Genomic DNA, 11,275 nt, shown 5'->3' with positions numbered 1-11,275 from the left:
ATTAGTCCCTTGACTTTCCTTTACTTTAGTAAAGGTTGACTAAGTGGAATTAAGATTCAATTTTCATTATCATTGATAAGGATAACTTGGTCTGGACTTCCAATTTCTCTTACCTTGCCAAGAGTTTAGTTTACAGTTATTTATTTATTTTACTTGTTATTTAAATATATCTGTGCCCATTGCCCAAACTCAACATTCCCCAAAAACACACTTTTTCATAATCAATAATAAGAACACCTCCCTGCAATTTCTTGAGAAGACGACCTGAGGTTTAAATACTCGGTTATCAATTTTAAAGGGGTTTGTTACTTGTGACAACCAAAACTTTTGTAAGAAAGGTTGATTGCTTGGTTTAGTAACTATACTTACAACGAGAGTTTATTATAACTTCTAAACCATCAATCTTCAGTTCTTCATTCCCCTTCTTAAGTCACCATCCAACATAACATTCAAGTGGGTAAAATTCTTATCTCTAATCTTTACTTTCCCACTGGAATATGGTTTGATTGAAAATGATGGGAAACTTAGAGCTCTTTGTGGGGTTAACAACAAAAGGAAATTGAGTAGTGGGTGGAAATGCCAATCAAGGTTCCTTATGGTTGGAAGCATAAAGTCTAAGTGCAATGGTTGGTATAGTTCTCAACTAAAGGGGTCTAGGAAGGTGCTTTGGTGTTTACTTGAGAATTCAGATCACTTCTCGCCCAATTGGAATTGTTATGATCAACTTGAAGATGGGTGTAGAAATAAGATTTGGGATCCGGGAATAGATGAAGATCAATTTTGGAAGCCCTTAGCTTGTGTGGAACTTCATCAAAGCTTGGTGCCATTGGTTTTGAATTTTGGAGCTTACTTGAAGTCTAAGCATTGGTGGAGGTTTCAAGATGAGTACAAACATAAGCCACCATAACAAGGATCCTTCCAAATATCCAACTTAAGGACTTAAACTAAAAGTGCTAGGTGGGAGACACCCCACCATGGTAACCACTTTCCATTCTCTTGTAGATATAATCAATGAAGAAATTGAGTTGCCATGGTAGGTAGTTTTTGTTATTTTCTATACTCTTATACATTTTGCTTTGATTGATTAGTTGTTTCTTAGTTTCTTTTGATTAGTTTAGTTGTTGTTGAATTGCATTTTGCTTGTAGTATAAGTTTTGTTTTTAGTATGTTTGAAAATTTTTCAAAAAACCAAAAAGATTTGTTGTTGAATTTAATTTTGGTTATATTAGAATGCTTGTAGATTAGGAGAGTGCCCTGTAAAAAAAAAATGGCCATCGACGCACAAGCACGGTGTGCGCGCGCGCGCCGGTGGTGCATCTCACCCTCCTGGTACAAAAACCAGAGAGTTGTGCTCATTTTATGCCTACTTTGTGCCAGGCGATCCGCATGTAAGCACGTATGGCGCGTGCGCGCCGATTGTCCCCGACGCATCCGCGCGTAAGCACGCATGGCCCGTGCGCACGGATTGTTCCTGCTGCATCCGCGCCTGAGCACGCATGGCGCATATGCGCGGATTTGCACCCTGTTTTTCTCCTTTCTGCTTTCTCCTTCTTTCTTCTTTCCTTCTTCTTTCCTTCAATTTTTTTTCTTTCTTCTTCTTCTCTTGGAAATTTTTTTCTTTTTTTAAAAAAAAAATAATAAATAATAAATAAAAAAAAATTAAAAAAAATTAAAAAAGAAAAAATAATAAAAAATAATTAAAAAATCTTTTTTCCTTTTCTTCCATTTTCTTTTATTGCATTTCCTTGTTTTTATTCATTGCATTTTAATTTTATTTTTGTAACTTGTTTTCCCTTTTATTTTCTAAGTTTCTTATTTTAATATTGGTGTTGAATTCTTTTACTCAATTGTTGAGAATTTCTTGGTTAATCTTGGTGCTTCGTGACTTGTTTGGCATTAATTGTAATATTTGCTCTACATACAAGATTAGTGCTTTAGTCCTTCCTGACTCATGACCCCTTGTTTTTATACCTCATCATCAGTGAGTTAGGATGGGACCAAATGCTCTCATGCTTATCACTAATCTTGTTTGTGTCAATTATTGATTAAACATGATGCAACATGCTCTTCATGTCATGTACCCATGCTTTGACTTTACTCTAGCATCAAGTATGAGTTAATATGCCTTTTGCTTGAATTGCTTTCTCACTCACATGTTGTAGCTACCATGTATTTGAGAACCATACTTTTAATTGGCATTAGCCCCCGCCTATGTTCTATTTGCTTTGATATCTTTGTTATAGGTTTAATTATCCTTCTTTCTCTTTCTTTTTAGGTTGGCCACCAAGAAGGAAAGGAATGGAAAAACTTTTAAATGGGGCAACAAACAAGTTCACCCGCACAACCCTTTGAAGAAACTCATCAATTGTAGCAACCCGTCCACCTTGCTCTTCTTTGCATGCACCGAGGACGGTGCAAATTTCTAAGTGTGGGGAGGTCGTCCGACCGACCTCCATGGGTAACAACTTTCTTTTTCAACACCAATTCTTAATTTTTGTCTTTGTTAGCTAGTTGTTGCATTGCATGTTAGTTAGAATTTGTACATATTTTACAACTTCTTTTTATGTTAGGACTACTTGGTTAGGGTGATGATTTCTTTTCCAAGAAAAATTATTTTTAGGGTACCCTACCAATTTGAAAAAAAAAATTTTTTCTTGTTGAACTTGCTTGAAGAATTTATTTTGGAACATGGTTTTTGAGCTAAGAACACAAGCATGTGAGTTTTGAGCCAAAGTGCGTGGTTACATCTTATAACCACTTATTTCCATTCTTGTGTGTATTATTCTCTCTCTATGATTGTAATCTTTGATATGCTTGATTCTTTATGTCCATTATTCCATGTATACATGCATTTATATGATTGAGGCCATCATTTCATTTAGCTCACTTACCCAAATAGCCTACCCTTCATCAACCATTGTTAGCCAAATTTGAGCCTATTGAATCCCTTTTGTTCTTAATTATAGCACATCACTACCCCTAAGTGAAAAACAATAAATATCCCTTAATTTGGATCTTTGATTAGCTTAGGCTAGTGAGGGTGTGTATCATTTGGGTATGGAAAACTTGGGACATTGGTTGAGGTAAAAGTGTAATTTTTATTTTTGTTAAAAATATTAGAAATTTGGTACATATTCATGCACTATATGTAAAACCATATGCATTGATACATTTGTATATACTTTAGAAAAAAAATGATAAAGAAAAAGAAAAAGAACATATATATATATATATATATATATATAAAAGAAAAAAAATATATAAAGAGAAAAAAAAAAGAGAAAAAGAAATAAAAAGGGGACAAAAATGCCCCAAAGTAAAGTTTAATAAAAAAAAAAATCAACGCATATGTGTGGTGAATTAAAAACAATGCATGAGTATGTGAAAAAGTGGGAATCATGGGTAGCTAGGCATTATATTAGAATTGTATAGGTTGTTATATGTGTTAGGTGAGAGCTTAGGCTAATCAAAGATTCAAATTTCAAGCTCACTTGACCATATGCATCCTACCTTGACCCTAGCCCCATTACAACCTATGAACAAGTCCTCATGATGAATGTATGCATGCATTGAATAATTGTTGATTGTTAGAAGAAAAACAAATCATAGAAAGCACGATTAAAAGAGAATTGAGTGATCGACCCTATACACTAGAGCGACTAGAGCGGATACACTTCCGGTGAGGGTTCGATGCTTAATTCGTTGTTCCCGGCTTTCATGAGCGTTCCTCTTGCAAGTCTATTTGAACTTCATTTTGATATTTGAATTGGTAGAGTTTGTTAGTCATCATATGACCTTTGCCCCCACTTGCTTATATATGTTCTTGGAGATTGATTTGCTTTTGACCAAGTAGGTAGAATCATTTTACATTTAGTTACATGCATGTAGATAGGTTTATATAGTTTATTTGCATTGAATAAATGTTCATACCCCTTTTCTTGTCCTTCTTTATTCTTAGCATGAGGACATGCTTGATTTAAGAGTGGGGAGATTTGATAAACCCCGATTTTGTGGTTTATCTTTTTCTTATTTTGGGGGATTTTATCACCTTTTCCCACATTTATTCAATGAAATAGCATGGTTTTGTAATTCTCCCTTACATTGTGCTTAAGTGTGAAAACATGCTTTTTAGGCCTTAAAATAGCTAAATTCAATTCACTTTAATTCCATTCGATGCCATGATATGTTTGTTGAGTGATTTTAGGTTCATAAGGCAAGTATTGGATGGAAGAAGTGAGGAGAAAAGCATGCAAAGTGGGAGAACTCATGAAGAAATGACGGAACCGTAAAGCTGTCAAGCCTGACCTCCTCGCACTCAATCGGCCATAACTTGAGCTATAGAGGTCCAAATGAGGCAGTTCCAGTTGTGTTGGAAAGCTAATATCCGGGGCTTCAAAATCATATAAAATTTGCAATATGTTGCTTCGCGAATAGGGGCGCGCACGCGCCATGTACGCGTGCGCGCCGATGCTGCACATGGCCTATTAAAAGTGAAATCGTGGCCAGCAATTTGTAGCTCATTTTGGGCCCAATCCAACTCATTTCTGATGCTATTGAACCCAAGGATTGGAGGGGGAATGAACCAAGTAGTCATAGTTTAGTTTTCATCATGTTTTAGGTTAGATTTCTAGAGAGAGAAGCTCTCCCTTCTCTCTAGAATTTAGGGTAGTTTAGGTTTAATTTTCTTAAATCCAATTTTCAATTCTTGTTTTGATTTAGTCTTCCCTTTTAATTTCTTGTTACTACATCTTTGTTCTTCTAGTTTTACTTGTCATTTATTATTTTGCTCTCTTTAATGTTGATGAACAATTGTTGGATCTTAATTTTCTTTAATACAATTTTATGTTTCCATGTCCTTTAATGTTGATCTTGCTTTTTTTTATTGATTACTTGCTATTGATAGTTATGGGTTTCCTTTAATTTTTGCATTTTATGATGTTTACTTTTCTTGCACACTAAGTGTTTGATAAAATGTTTCCTCTAGTTTTTGAGTAGTTTCCTTCACTCTTGGCCTAGGCTAAGGAAATTGGGTGACCTTGAGTCATTGGGTCTCAATGATTTGGTGATTTGAGAACCCTTGGTGATCAATTTGATACTCATTGACACCAACTCACTACTAATCTAATTAGTAGATAGGTTGGGACTTATGGGTTGATGTGATCAAACCTATTTGACGTACTTCAAGCTTAAGAGTAGATATTACATACTTAAAGCTCTTGGAGGTAGACTTAATAGGTTGGCCTCTCATAATTATCAATATTTGGTTTGTAGACAAGGATGGTGATCTCAATTACCTATGTCTAGCCAAGAGTTCTTTCCTTTATTTTATTAGTTCTTGTTATTTTACTTTCTTGTCATTTAATTTCTTTCAACAATATAAAAATCAAAACCCCCCTTGCATCTTCATAGCCAATAATTAAGCACTTCATTGCAATTCCTTGTGAGACGACCCGGGGTTCAAATACTTCGGTTAATTTTTATTTGGGGTTTGTTACTTGTGACAACCAAATTTAATTTGATGTGAGAGTTGTTTTTTGGTTTGTAGCTATGCTTACAACGAAGTAATTCTTTTCTATAAGAAGAAAATCTAGATCGACAACAATTTTTGTATCAGTTGTCTTGTAGCTTTGGTGTTCGAGGTTTTGAGTTTGAGCTGCTCGCCGTCGTTTCGATGTCGTCTTGCCGTCGTGTCTTTGTCATCTCGCCGTCATTGTCTTGCTCTCAGTCGAAGGTTAGTGGCACTGTTTAGTGATTTCCTTTTATGCTCTATTGAGTCTGTGTTGAAACTTGAATGTCTGATAATTACTGATTTCGGAATTTAAAATTAAGTAAATCATTGATTTTGTGTTTGAAATTATGTTGTTGAAATGGATTTGTTATGCTGTTGGCCTGCTGGTGACATTTTTTATTTTTTGAGTATGATGTTTCTGAATTTTTGTTGAAATAGTGATTGATTTCAAGGTTAGGGTGATTATTTGATTTGGAACTGAGTCTGTTGTTTCATTGCCTGATGGGAAAGTAAGTTCTCCCTATCCTCCATCGGATTCATCCTGCTCGTCGTCCTCTCAATGGTTAGTGACTTTGGTGTGCATTGTTCTTCAGTTTTCATTTTATTCTCTAACTCTCTGTTCTGAAATTAACAAATCATTGAATGATTATAGGATTTTGTGTTTTTTTTCAAATCATTGATTTGCTCTGGTTTGGTGTGTTGTTGTGGATTCTGGTGTGCTGTTGTGTGTTTTGTGACTCTGCTACGCTGCTGTTGCTTTATGTTTTTGAAATCATTGAGTGATTATTTGATTTCTAAGTTCTAGCTTTGCTGTGTTGCTGTTGCTTTGTGTTTTTTTAATTTTGTTGATGATTATTTGATTATTTAGCTTAGGGTTGTGTGTTTTGTCAATTAGCTTGACTTTAATATTAATTAAGTGCTTTGTAGTTGTATTTCCTTTTTAACATTTCTTTTCCAATTTTGTATTATAGTGGAAATTGGGATGGATTCTACATTCTAGTATTCTACTCGTTAATTGTTTCTGTAAAAAATAATTCATACTATCAATTTACTTAGTAAATTGTGCAATGAACACATTTTTAAGGTAAGAAAAATAAATTGAAGGGTGGGGGCATGGGGCTAATGAGACATAAAGGTCTTTTAATTCAATTTTGAAAAGGATTTTACTCTTTTTTGTCTGATTGAAGTGTGTGGAGGGCTGGCGCAAAGAAATGGTTCTAGGAATTAGATGAACAACAACTTGTCTTTAGAGGGATGGGGAAGAGAAGGTGCTTCTTCTGTCTCTTGGTATTGGTGTGGATTGTCTTCTGTATTTGAAAGCGTGTGTATTAGTGTATTTATTGTGGGGAGCATTGTGTCTGACTCAAAAGAAAGTGCAGAACATGGTTCCCAAGAGAAACTTCACATATATGGCAAAGGAAACAAGTCAAAAAATGTAGTTAGCACTTGTGTTACATGTTTTATGGTTTGTGTTTTGTGTTTTAGGCTTTTAGCTGCTAGGAGAGTAATACAAATATGCTACTGTTGTGTTATATAATTTTGTGACTTAATTATGCTCATATAGTTATAATTTATTTATTTTTTATTCTAATTGAGCCCCCGTTAGACCGGTTGGACCAATGAACTAGTGAAGCAATGACTAGAGCAGTTCGATGACTGGTCCGGTTCTTAGAACCTTGCTAATTAGTGATAGGGGCAGCTACTTTTGCAACAAATAGCTGGACTCTCTCCTTCAGAAATATGGAGTCTATCATAAGGTTGCTACCCCCTAACATCCTCAGACAAGTGGACAAGTTAAGGTCTCTAACAGAGAACTCAAGAGAATTTTGGAGAAGACCGTTAGTACTTCAAGGAAAGACTAGACTAAGAAGTTTGATGATGCTCTCTAGGCATAACAAACGGCCTTCAAGACTCCTATTGGCATGTCCCCATATCAGTTGGTCTATGGCATAACCTGTCACTTGCTAGTGGAGTTGGCACAGAGCATACTGGGCAATAAAGTTCCTGAAGTCTGATGCCAAAGCTGCAGGAGAGACGTGGCTCCTCCAACTCAATGAGCTTGATGAATTTAGAAACTCAGCATATGAGAATGCCAAGTTCTATAAAGAGAAGACAAAGGTGTAACATGATAAGAGGATAGCAACCAGAGCATTTGAGCCAGGCCAAAAAGTCTTATTGTTTAATTCAAGGCTCAAGATTAATCGTAGAAAGCTAAAGTCCTGGTGGTCAGAACCGTTTGTGGTAACTAGAGTGTCTCCTTATAGTCATTTGGAGATCCAAGAAGAAAACTCTGAGAGGAGGTTTACTGTCAATGGCCAGAGGCTTAAGCACTATCTTGGAGGCAAGGTTGATTGCCATAGGTCCGTTCATCTGCTGACTTAGCAGAGTCGACCATCAAGCTAGTGATGTTAAAGAAGCACTTGTTGGGAGGCAACCTAATTTTTAATATTCTTTAATTTTATATTCATCTTAGTTTTATTTATTTTATTGTAGTTATTTATATTTTTCCTTTGTTTTACATGTATTTTGGGTCATGCAAGCCGTTTATAACAAGAACAGGTGCAGTTAAAAAGGAGTTCAGAACACTTTGGAAAAATTTTGATTCGGGTGCCTCGGTGCTAAACGCCGAATTTTGATTCGGGTGTCTCGGTGCTAAATGTCGAGACCTGGCCTTTCGCACCAGGTTGCATGAAATTCAAGGTGGAGCTATTGTGATGGTGGTGCTAAATGCTGAGATTGGGCGTTTAGAGCCAGAGTGCACATAATTCGAGGAATGGGCACTATGAGGGTGGTGCTAAATGCCACGACTTGGCATTTAACGCCAGGATGCATGCAATTCGAGGAATTGTCACTGTCCTAGTGGCACCAAACACCGAGCCTGGCATTTAGCGCTAGGGGTGTTATAATTGGGAATTTGAGTTCTATCCTGGTGGTTTTAAATGCCACCATTTGGGCATTTAGCACCAAAAACTCGAAAAAGGAAGAAGGAGAAAATGCGGAGGTGGTGCGAAATGCGAAGACCTGGCGTTTAGCACCAATAGCGCTTCATGGACACCCTCGAAGAGGAATTCAGATTTGAATGTGGAAAAGGGTGAAGGCCCTACCCCCTCTTTCCTCTCAACCAACCCTCCCTCACCCCCAAATCTCTCTTCCCAATCCACCAACCCGTCCTAACCATTCCCACCTAACCCTTTCGCAATTAATTTAATTTTACTTCACATTAATTTTCTTATCTTCCCCAAATCCCCCCTCCAGTAACTGTTACACAAAAACCTCCTCCCCCATTCAATTCCCTTTCATTCTAATTCAATTACCACTCCATCGTAACCCCCTCCTGCTTCTCTTTCTCTCTCTCTCTCTATATATATATACACCATTCTTTTTACCCCACATACCCACACCTCACTTCTATTTCGTCCTTCTTCTATCTTCCCTCCTTTTATTACTTCTACTCCTTTTCCTCTTTGTTTCTTTTACTATATTCACACCCCTTTTCCATTCTGCACTTTTTTATGCCCTTTGCCCCTGTCTCTTTGGTCCCCACATTCTCACTGCTTTATTTTCTGCTTTTCTTTGCTCAGGGACGACCAAAAGCTTTAAGTTTGGTGTGGCCGTGTCACTTTTTCTATGATCTTTATATATGACACCTAAAGGAGGAGAGTCATCCTCGAGAAAAAGGAGAGACAAGGCTCTGGTGACCGGTTAGTTTGACGCCAACCGGTTTAGTTCCACAGTGCACAAAGAGCACTTCTTTGAGATCACCAGCAAGAAGAGAAAAAGGAGAGACAAGGCTTTGGTGACCGGTTAGTTTGACGCCAACCGGTTTAGTTCTACAGTGCACAAAGAGCACTTCTTTGAGATCACCAGCAAGAAGAAGGTGATTCTGGACATCCGATTTGATCTCAAGTAGGATGAGTATCCGAAAATTTAGGAAGGGAAATAGAGAAGAGGCTAGGGAATCCTATGTAACCCGTACACTGAAGTGGGCCAACTTAAAGTCCAGAAGTTCTATGCAAATGCATGCATTACATATAAGTACGTGCAAGGTGTCAATCCAAGTCCTAAGAACTACCACACCATGGTCAGAGGGTGGATTCTGGATTTCAATCCAAGGAGTGTAATGGAGTCATTCCAACTGCCACCACCAAGGAATGATAATCACTCCTACACTAAAAGGATGAGTGGTGACTGGAGGCATGACTAGATTCTTACAGGCATATGCCTTCTGGGAGCTTAGTCGTGGCTGAATTCAAAAGGACAGCCTTATTAGTTGGGGTGACATGATCTGAGGCTGGTAGCCCGAGGGTGGTTGGAGTTTATCCAACACTCCATTATCCCTACTAGTAACCGATCTAAGGTTACCATGGACCGAGTTGTGATGATCCATTGTATCATGCTCGGGAATAAGGTGGAGGTAGAGCAAGTGATTCCACTGGAGATATATAGTGTTGCCTCCAATGCCTTAACCCACACCAAGATATCTTTCCCACATCTCATCCACTGCCTCTGTGATGCCTCAAGAGTGCGCATAGAGCATGACACCCTCATCCCCATAGAGAAGCCGATCTCTAGGAAGACCATGGAATATGCTAGGCAGTACGCACGAGCCCCAAGGGAAGAGCCATCGGCAGAAGGAGAGCCTGTGCCCCCTCCTCAACAGGAGCAGCCCATGATGCCTCAGTGACACTACTTCCCACCACGGGAGTATTGGCATCAGCTAACTTCCTCCATTGAGCAGCTGAGGGTGAGCCAGGATGTTCATGGTGACCTCCTTCAGCAGGTTTCGGCCGAGCAGCAGAGTTAGTGCCAGGAGCTCACCCAAATGAGACTTGATATAGAGCGAGTAAGAGGATATCCGGGAGCCTAGCCTGATGGAGGAAACGACCGCCAGGATGACTAAGATGGTTGAGTTTCCTTTTATGCTATTCCCCCTTTTCCGTTCTTATTTTGTTATTTCCTATTTCCTGATGCTTTATTTTCTGTCCTTTGCATGACCTTTATTATTTTCTAATTTTTTTAGGTTGTTTTAGTTTAATTTAGTTATCTTTCATTTTTATTTTGAAAAGATGTCTCAGGTATGGCTCACTGAGCTTAAAAGTGGTGTAATGCATGAGCAGTTGAGCTTATATTCAGAAGTGTCTTATTTAAGCGGATGTGGTGGTATTTGTCTGTGATTTTGAATGCATGAGAAAGAACAGTGCATATTTGATCTTGGAATAAAGGATGTTAATTCATGAAGAATATGAATTTAGAGAAGTCTTATGAATTCTCTAAATTAAACAATAAGTTGATCCTTGGAACAAAAGACACAGCAAGAAAAAGAAAAAAAAGCAAGGATAAAGGCTCTGAGCATCAATGGCTAGGAAGGTATAAATTGATCAGAGCTCAAAGAGTTGTTTTCCTAGCTATATGCTTGTGGTGTGAATGTGTCAAAAAATGCTTGAGACAGAGCACTTAGAGTCAAAGCCATGTGCAAATAAAGAGAAGCCAAAAGCTCTGAGCACCATTGACTATAAAGAATTAATAGAAAAATTAGTTCTTAAAAAGATTCTCCAGTTAAGTGCTTGTGTTGTTTCTGTGTCAAGTAAAGCTTGAGACAAAACATTTAGAGTCACAGTGATGAATCCACATTTGATGATAAATTTTGGTTTGATTTGAGTGGATTTCATCACATAAACCTACATTTATTCATCTAAATAGCATGCTTTTGTGTTTTCTCTCTAAATTATGTTCAATTGTGAAACATGCTAGTTTGTGCTTATTTTA

Source organism: Arachis ipaensis, chromosome B04 (assembly GCF_000816755.2).
Source record: "Arachis ipaensis cultivar K30076 chromosome B04, Araip1.1, whole genome shotgun sequence".
Taxonomy (NCBI): Eukaryota; Viridiplantae; Streptophyta; class Magnoliopsida; order Fabales; family Fabaceae; genus Arachis; species Arachis ipaensis.
Note: the sequence above shows the minus strand (reverse complement) of the source record.